Genomic DNA, 10,309 nt, shown 5'->3' on the forward strand with positions numbered 1-10,309 from the left:
TGTGGGCTTCGTGCCCAGAAAGTCAGAAAGGGAGAGCCAACCTCACTGTCTGGTGCAGAGCGGCCCTGAGTACTAGAAAAGGTAACTGGACATTAGAATTGCTTTGGCTTCCCGAGGGGATTCAATCTGGGGAGTAGACAAAGTGGAGGGGGCAGAAAACATTGTAACCCCTGGAGTAGCTTGGTACGTGGGCCTCACATACAGGCTGGGTGAAGAGTGGGCCATTGGCCATTCCAAGCATACATCAATGACCTGTGCACCCATATGGCTCCTGGGATCAGTGATCAATGGCTGAGATGATGCCAGAGAGGGGCATGTGGCAGGTGGTATCTGAGAGCTTTAGCACCAATGAAAGCTGCACTTGACACTTAATAAATGCTAGTTAGTTGATTAACTACTAAATATTTATTGATCACTTGCTATCTTCTAAGTGATGTACTACATGCTAAATATGCAAGGCTTGCTATGGCATTTTTCTTGCTCTCAGAGAGCTTGTAATGCAACTTGGGGAGGCTGTGTGTCACACAGCAATTGCAGCCAGACAGATCTAGATTCAAATCCTGACTCTATCATTTACAATGGACCCATGAACAAATTACTTATCCTCTTTGTGCCTCAACCACATGTATAAAAATGGGATAACAACAAAAACTGGTTTATAAAGTAATTGTGAGGATTAAATAATAACATTTATATGAAATGCTTAACAGAGGCCCTCACAGCAGCAGTGGCTGCCTCGGCCTTGGCAGCCCTGGCTTCATCTGGAAGGTCGTCCGGATGGTCGTTCTGCCGTTTGGCAGTCGGGTCTAATTAGCATATTATGCTTTTATTATTATAGATAACAATAGTTATTACTGTTATTATTAATATTATTATTTACATTTGTGCTCCTGTTGTGCTAAAGATAATGAAATTTTGCTGAACATAATCTGCCCTGAAGCTGATCTGCAAAGCAACTGAAGGAGGTTGTGTTGGGTTGATGTGTTCAATGGCTTGGAATCAGAAAACTTTCATCTCTCTGTTCCTCAGCACCTTTCACTTAAGCAAATGAGAGCTGGAGTGTCAGAGGCTGTGAGAGTCTCAGAAACTCCAGAACAATTCTCCCCTCAAACCAGCCATACTCCCTTACCTGGAGCGATAACCTCAATCTGAGAAGTAAGAATGTACCTTTCCAACGGCAAAGAAAACATCATTCACTTTTCAAAGGGATTGGTATCATTTAAAAAGTCCCCCGAAGCCCAAGCCAGAGGCTTGTCAGGTGCTTTATCAGCTGTGAAAGATTCTTCTTTTTCCCCTTTGTGCCTCTCTGGTCATATCTTAAGGAGAAAAATGTGAAAAAGAGAAATCAATTATGCCTGTATCCACACATAGGAGCATTACCTGTGGACAGAATGTCACATTTGGTATTGTTTTGAAAAGGCCAGAGGCCTGGACTTCATCAAGTACAATCAGGAGGCCATTTGGCAGGGCATAAGGCTGCTTGTTAGTCAAGTGCACTTGGTTAGGTAAACGCCAGTGTCGCAATAGGCACTCCTGCTTGTTATTATTTTGGAAAGCAAAATAACCACACAAACCCCGGCATTTGGTAAAGAAGTAGTTTAATCATCAGAAGAACTCCCTTCATTCAAAAACACAAAACTTCATCCTCCTACTAGGCTCAAATTTCACTCAAGTACACTTAATTATGTACTTGATGATAGACCCAGGAAAACCTTCATTTGCTGCCATTTATTTTCAAGATGGCAGTTACCCATTCATTCTCTGGATTCACTTAATTAAGGAAAATAAAAATCACTCAATTTATATATCATGTATATAATTTTTTAAAGAAAAATAAACTTTGAAAAGTAATCATCTCACTCACCTCTGCCCTCGCCTCCTCAGGTTCCCGTCTCAGATCTGAATCTGACAGTCTTGAGAAAGGTGTTTGCAGTAGGACTGTGTAGATTGAGTTAATTCAGTGGTTCATTGATGCCATGGAGCACCCAGGCTATTTCTATCTCTCCGTGGTATCTAGCCTGCTCCTAATGGTGGCAAGCCCAAGTTAGATTGTATAGTCCTTCCATGGTTGCAAGATGACCTAAGGGATTTTAAGTGTCAAATCTGTGACATCCAAAAGTAAAAAAAAAAAAAAAGGATCTTTTCTCCTTACTGCCTCTTTTTAATATAAAGAAAACTTTTGCCCAGAAACCTTCCTTATCCCAGGAGATATACCTCCAAGTCTCATTGGTCAGAATTGAATCGCATGTTTACATCTGAACCAATCACTGGCAATGGATTCTGGGCCACTCAAATTGCTTTAGATCAATTAGGATCTGATCCAGAGTCACACAGGACAGGTGTAGACACCTGTACAGTAATAAGAAGAAGTGAGGAATGGTAGATGGATAAGTACTGCTACATTTTAATGCACTTTGTCTTATTTGTTAAGCAAAACTATTTGGAAATTGGTCTATATTAGTTAAATCAGTTTCAAATTGAGGAGAAATAGAATAAAAACAATCATCCTAAGCAGTCAAGTTCAAACAAAAACCATATGTTCCTTGGTTAGTAACTATTCTGAGAGGTTGAATATGAATGAATCTCCTAAAATCCATATAGAAGAAGAGAGTCTAAAATTAAAATAAAAGCCGAAGTGGTTTCACATTTCATGAAATTATGCCAAAATGAAGCTAATCTCCTCCATCTCTAACAGGCCCTCTAATGACACAGGGGATACCCTCCCTCACAGCTGCCCACCTTTACACACACCATCCCCCATTGCAAATGTCCTGTGGGCAATTTCCACCTTTCCCTGGTTCTGATTGGCCATGGGACTTTGGCTCTTAATTTAAAGATACCATCTCATCTAGTCTCAAGCCCAGCTGTGTAACCCTAGACTCTGTTCCACCAGCCAGTGAATTTAATTTTGCTTCCTTGGGACCCAGTAAATCCTGTACATTGTTCTCACCTCTGTTGCGTAGGGTCGTTATACAGTCTGTATAAATGAATTTAGCCACAACTTGGAAACACCCTGCCACATGTGAAACACATTTTTCTCTTCTTCCCTGAGTCCTTTTTAAGGTACAAACCTCTCACAGATCCACTCCCTTTCCTCCTTTGTGATTACCTGCCCCCTTTCTTCGCCCTGGATATAGCTTCTTCCTCTTCAGTCTTTAGCATTCAGAGCAAAGTAATCTCAGAAAAATTTCCTAGCCGAAACCAGTTTGGTTCAGTGGATAGAGCAGTGTTTCCCAACCTTCTCTCATGATGAGAATCACCTGGTGGAGTTGTTAAAACACAGATTCCTGAATCCCAACTAAGAAGTGCTAAACTAGAATTTTTGGGAACATATAGGTAAAATTGTATATTTAACTAGTGCTCTAACACAGATGTTATATACAGAGCACTAAGTTAGGTATGCAATTTTACCTATATGTTCTCAAAAATTCTAGTTTAGCACTTCTTAGTTGCGATTCAGGAATCTGTGTTTTAACAACTCCACCAGGTGATTCTCATCATGAGAGAAGGTTGGGAAACACTGGGATAGAGCATCAGCCTGCGGACTGGAAGGTCCATGGTTCAATTCTGGTCAAGGGCATGTACCTTGGTTGCAGGCACATCTCCAGTGGGGGGTGTGCAGGAGGCAGCCGATCAACGTTTCTAACTCTATATTCCTCTCTCTTCCTCTCTGTGAAAAATCAATAAAATATATTTTTTAAAGAAAGATTTTCTAGTAATTATGATGTTGATATCCCCACTTTCAAATAGACATATTTTCTGATTTTATATACATATACATAATGTACTCTATATATAGTCCTGGTTTTAGTGTGTTCTCTTGTGGAGCTTGCATTTTAATGGAGACAGATAGACAATAAACTAAATATGGGTAAATTATTATATTACAAATCATAGCAAACTATAGATTGGAGAGAGCAATTAGTAATGTTGGGATGGGGGTGGGAGGGTTGCAATTTTATATATGATGTTCATATGACTCTCACTAAGATGGTGACATTAAAAAATTGAGATATAATTCACATACCACAACATTTATCATTTTAAAGTGTGCAATTCAGTGATTTTTAGTATATTCACAGAGTTGTGCTACAATTTCCACTGTGAAATTCCAGAATACAAATTTTATCTTGTCTCTATGGATTTATCTATTCTGGACATTTCATATTAATGGACTCATACAATATGTGCCCATTTGTGTCTGACTTCTTTAATTTAGCATAATATTTTTCAAGGATCATTTACATTGTATATGCATTAGTATTTCATTATATGGATATACCATATTTTGTGTATCTATTCATCATTTGGTGGATATTTGAATTATTTCTGCTTTTAGCTGTTATGAAATGCTACTGTGAACATTCGTGTAAAGGTTTTTGTATGGACATATGTTTGAAGTTCCTTTGGGGATATACCTAGGTGTGGAATTATTGGGTCATATGGCTATATCATTTTACATTACCATCAGCACTATTTAAGGTTCCAATTTTTCACATCCTCACCAACACTTGTTATTATCTGTCTTTCTTATTATAGCCAAGAAGATGACATTTAAGCTAAGATTTGCAGGCACTGTGGGAGTGAGCCATGTGGATATGAGGGGGAAGAGACTGCCAGGCAGAGGGGCCAGCCAGGGAAGAACCCTTGAGGTAAGAGTGTGCCTGATGTGCTCCAGGAATAGCAAGGTGGACAGTGTACAGAGTGATAGGATCAAAGGAAGTGAGGGCCAGACACAGAGTTGAAAGCCATTGTAAGGACTTTGGCTTTTACTCTACAAGAAATGAGAAACCAGTGAAGGGCTTTAGCGTAGAAGGGTGATGTGATTTGACAATATAGCAATATCCCTCTGATTGCTGAATTATATGTGGGCAAGGATGGAATAGGGAGAATCAAAGAGTTAGAATTTGTAGACTCTTGTAATAATGGCGTGCTGCAGAGCAGTTGGTATCAGGGAGTTGTGAGAAGTAGTTGAATACGGCATATGTTTTTAAGGTAGAGCCAGGTTTTCTACCAGAGTGGAACATGAGAAAGAAAGGAATCAAAGTTTATGGTTCACTGATTTTTACTTCATAAATATAGTATATCAGGAAATATATTCAGATTCATTTCTTTCCTATCAGGACAGAACCAAAGTTCTTAGGTGATTTCACATGTTAAAAATATTGTCCATAGTAATTAATAATAATAATAATACCCAACCTATTAATCCAACTATCTCTTAAGGCACATTTTCCTCAATTTATACATGTGTAAACAAAAATGTGATGAATAACTGACAGCTTTCCTAATTTTTGTCCCCCTTTCAAGCTAGGACCAACCGGAAAAAGTCAAATATGCCCCCCTAACCATTACATAGAATTTCCTGCTTCTAGTTAGTCCACCTATATTTGCCCTATGCCAACAGCCTCCAATCAGGGCATGCCGGAAGCCTCTCTCCTTTCCCACTTCTCTACCTTCCCTGAATCTGTGTACAGTCACTAGTGATGGTGGCCGACTCCCTTGCTACAGCGAACTCAGAATAAATAGCCTTTGCTTGTTCTTGTTTGGTTAGTTTTCATTTATTTCCACAGGGATGATAGGTCAAATTTCCCAGGAAATGGACATTGAATTGAAGACTTGAGTGTAAGTTTATTGGGAAAACTCTTGAGATCATCCCCTCTGAAGGGGATGTTGGGAACAGGACTGGGCAGAGGGAGAAGCTGAATTGAGATTACAGTTGCACTAGTGGCTTTAACTGATCCTCTGAGAAGCTCTGAGTCTAAGGCAGCCCTTTAAAAAGGTACCCTGGCCGGGATCCGTCACTGAATGCAGGTTCCCATTGAGAAAGGAGAAGAATCTTAGGTGAAGCAGGTCTCTTTAACCAAAGCAGGTCCAAGGGAGGATCTAGCTGTGAACTCTCAGCAGTCAGCACTCTTGGCAGCTGGGGAAGGAGAGCGTGGCACCCCCCTTAGGAAGGTAGATTAGGTGACCCCACTAAGTGCACAGTTGGCAGCAGATTAACTCACCATTGAATCCAAGTTAAAAGCTCTTTTCACTACATCATAGCTGTCTTCACTCAAAAAAGATGACAAATGGAGGTTTTTGTGACCACTCGTTTTCTTTCCTCCTAGTCCAAAACCAAGACGCTATTTGTAAAGTGATTCTGACATGTTTAGTAAGTGATGCTGAATATAGCCATTGCCTCAATCAAATATGGCATTTAAAAGATCTGAAATAAGAACCAACCAACCAAAGTAGTTAGCTGAATTACCACCTGTGGGCATTTATATCAGCTTAATATTACAGTTCTTTACTAAATGTTTCCCTCTCGGAGGAGGGCAGGACATCGTGACATCCATCCAGCCTTCCAGCCCGAGAAACTAACTGAAAAGAAATTGATACGAAATAGTATCATTCCCACTGTAGGGATGTTGATTCCCCAGGGAAAATTATTCTTAGTTAAAATCCTAATAAAATATGCCTTGAAATTTACTAAAATATTAATGTATTCTTTCAAAGAATCAGGCTCCCTACCTTACTTCATAGTGTTATATGATTATTGCAATACTTTGAGCTTTATTTGATCTATTTAAACTCAATAGCTCCTTTTTGGTTTTACAAATAAATCAGCCAATATGTATCCAGCAATACCTGAAGATGATTTAAAATATATACCAAGCTCTGTCTAAAAATTGGTCTGAATGGTCCCTTTATCTGTAAACTAGTCTAGTTGTAACTTTTAAAAAAACCTGTCTGTCAGCATATCCTTTCACTGCCATTAGACCTTTTGAATATATTACTCATTGTTGCAGGAGCTGCTGGCTTTTTCCTTTTTGTGTATCCTGGAAATCCCCTCGCTCATCCCCCAGCTTCCCCCTCCCCTCCAAAGTGAGTCACATCTTGGTCGCCTTGCGTGGGATCTCAGCCAAATTGTAATCTCAGGTAGCTTTTGCACATTACATTGCATAGCGGTTCTTAAACTTTGAGTCCTAAACATTGTCAGGGGAAACTATTAAAATAGAATATATTAGAGGTTCATCCTTGATCTAAAGAGTCCAAATTTCTGGAGATGTGCAGACAAATGTATAATTATAATTGAATGTCTTTTTGTGGAATTCTGTTAAACACCCTGGCTTGAGAACCACTCACAAGGAAACTTCACATTTCTAGCAACGGATATACACTGAATGGCCAGGTTATTATGATCTCTGAACACATAATAATCTGGCCACTCAGTGTACTTATGTATAAGGGAAAGTGTGTAAATCTTGATATGTCAAAGGACCAGGAGATAGTGGCCCCCAGCCTCTGCTTCTTTCTAACTACCCACAATGCAATTCTTAAACATGGAAAATCCTTATTTTAAAATCCCAACTTTGTGGTCAGTCTACACTAAGTGGTCAGATTATTATGTGTTCAGAGATCATAATAATCTGGCCACTCAGTGTAAATTCCTGGCTATGGATGTTCAGGTGGCACTGGCGTTGATTTTTTTCTACAGTTGTATATATAACCATAGGTCCAGTTCATGAGACTTGTGCACTGGAGGTGGGGTTCCTTAGCCTGGCCTTGCACCCCCTCGCAGTCCAGGACCCCTGGCTCCTTACCACTCGCCTGCAGAGGAGGCAGGAGAGGCTCCCACCACCGCCACTGCACTCGCCAGCCGTGAGCCTGGCTTCTGACTGAGCAGCACTCTCCCTGTGGGAATGCACTGACCATGAGGGGCAGCTTCTATATTGAGTGCCTGCCCTATGGTGTTCAGTGTGCATCATAGTGACAGGTCATTCCTCCTGTCGATTTGCATATTACACTTTTATAATATAGAAGTCTAGGAACGTTGAAATAATAGTATGGCTTTCCCCAGCAGTAAAACATTGGTATGATAAGGCCTATCAGGATGGAAAGATTATAAATGCAAAGAATAATGGCTGGTCTGGGAAAAATTGCTGTGGAAGAATTGGGAACATCTGATTATTTCTGGAAGGTTAAAACAAAAAGATAGTAAAGGAGTTGAAGATTATTACTTCAAGGGAGTGAGAAGATGGCACTGGAAAAATGGCTATGATGGAAGTTAATGAACAAATATTGAATGGACTGGATGAGGTGATGGGGAGCTCACAAAGATAAGAACACATAATTTAATTTACTTCAACAGGTATTTCTTGAGTACTTGTTATGTGCATTGCATTGTCCTAAAATGTACTAAGACATGGTTCTAAAATTTGCATTTGTATTTGATTCAGATGGGGAGATTTAAAAAAAATAAAATTCATACTAGCACTATTGAATCTAAATATCTGGGGTTGGAATGAGAAATCTCTAATGTATAAAGCTCCCCAAGTGATTCCAATGTGTGCAGTCAAAGGTCCACTGTTTGGGAATCACTTGTACCAGAGACCATAAAAATGAATGGGGCACAGTCTTTGTTTTTAAGGTATGTACAAAGTGGAATATCAAGCAATATGCTATGCCAATGTTCTTGACTGCCTTATATTCATGGCTTCTGTTTTATTCATGATGTGTCCTTTTTCTGAAATGCCATGAAATTATTGTCCATCCTTCAAGATCTATTCAAATGTGGGAATTGGAATCATGCTTCATAATCTCCGTCACCACTTGTCCCACCTCACATCCGTTACACAACCAAATATAAAATCTACCCTTAGATATTCTTCACCTATCATCTCCTTTTCATCCCCATTTCTACCTCTTTACCTCATCTGGCCATTTAACTCATCTTTCATCTCCATCTGCCCTCCTACCACAATTTATTTTTATGATTCTATTTATCTTGCACAGTTCAATTGTAACTTTTTTTCATATTGAAAATAAAGGTTATTCTTCACTGACACCACTCCTAAGGCAATGGAAACTAAAGAGAAAATAAACAAATGGGATTACATCAAAATAAAAAGCTTTTGCACAGCAAAAGAAACCATCAACAAAACAAGAAAGCCCACTGTATGGGAGAACATTTTTGAAAATGTTATCACTGATAAAAGTTTGATGTCCAACATCTACAGGGAACTTATACAACTTAATGAAAGGAAGATAAATGATCCAATAAAAAATGGGCAATAGAATCTTTTCGAAAGAAGACAGAAGGAAGGCCAAGAGTCATATGAAAACATGCTCAAAATCACTAATTATCTGAGAGATGCAAATCAAAACGACAATGCAGTACCATCTCACACCTATCAGAATGGCAATCATCAACAAATCAACAAACGACAAGTGCTGGCGAGGATGCAGAGAAAAAGGAACCCTTGTGCACTGCTAGTGGGAATACAAACTGGTGCAGCCACTGTGGAAAACGATATGGAGTTTCCTTAAAAAACTAAAAATGGCCGAAACCGGTTTGGCTCAGTGGATAGAGCGTCAGTCTGCGGACTGAAAGGTCCCAGGTTCAATTCCGGTCAAAAGCATGTACCTTGGTTGCGGGTGCATCTCCAGTGGGGGGTGTGCAAGAGGCAGCTAGTCGATGTTTCTCTCCCATCAATGTTTCTGACTCTCTATCCCTCTCTCTTCCTCTCTGTAAAAAAATCAATAAAATATATTTAAAAAAACAAACAAACTAAAAATGGAACTGCCATTTGACCCAGTAATCCCACTTCTAGGAATATAATTCAAGAAACTAGAAACACCAGTCAGAAAGAATATATGCACCCCTATGTTCATAGCAGCATAATTCACCATAGCTAAGATTTGGAAACAGCCTAAATGCCCATCAGCAGATGAATGGATTAGAAAACTATGGTACATCTACACAATGGAATACACACTATAAAAAAGAAGGAACTGTTACCATTTGCAGCAGCATGGATGGACCTGGAGAGCATTATGTTAAGTGAAATAAGCCAGGCAATGAAAGAAAAATACCACATGATCTCACTCATTTATGGAAAATAGAGAACATTATAACTTGATGAACAAAAAGATAGATACAGAGGCAATAAAGCACCAAACAGACTGTCAAATTACAGTGGAAAGGCAGGGGAGTGTTGGGGGGAGGGGGGGAGATCAATCAAAGGACTTGTATGCATGCATATAAGCACACTAATGGACACAAGACACTGGAGGGATGGGATGAGGGCATATGACAGGGGGTAGGGGAAGCTGGGGGGAGTTGAATGGGGGGGGAGGAGATATATGTACTACTATATGTAATACTTTAAACAATAAAAAATAATAAATAAATAAATAAATAAATAAATAAATAAATTGCTACCAAAGGAAAGAAAACAAAAAAAGAAAAAGAAAATAGTTACTATTTCCTCATTACCTACAACATTGGGGCTAAAAATACTCCAGTCTTACATTCAAAACT

Source organism: Pipistrellus hanaki (assembly GCF_964339955.1).
Source record: "Pipistrellus hanaki genome assembly, chromosome: 3".
Taxonomy (NCBI): Eukaryota; Metazoa; Chordata; class Mammalia; order Chiroptera; family Vespertilionidae; genus Pipistrellus; species Pipistrellus hanaki.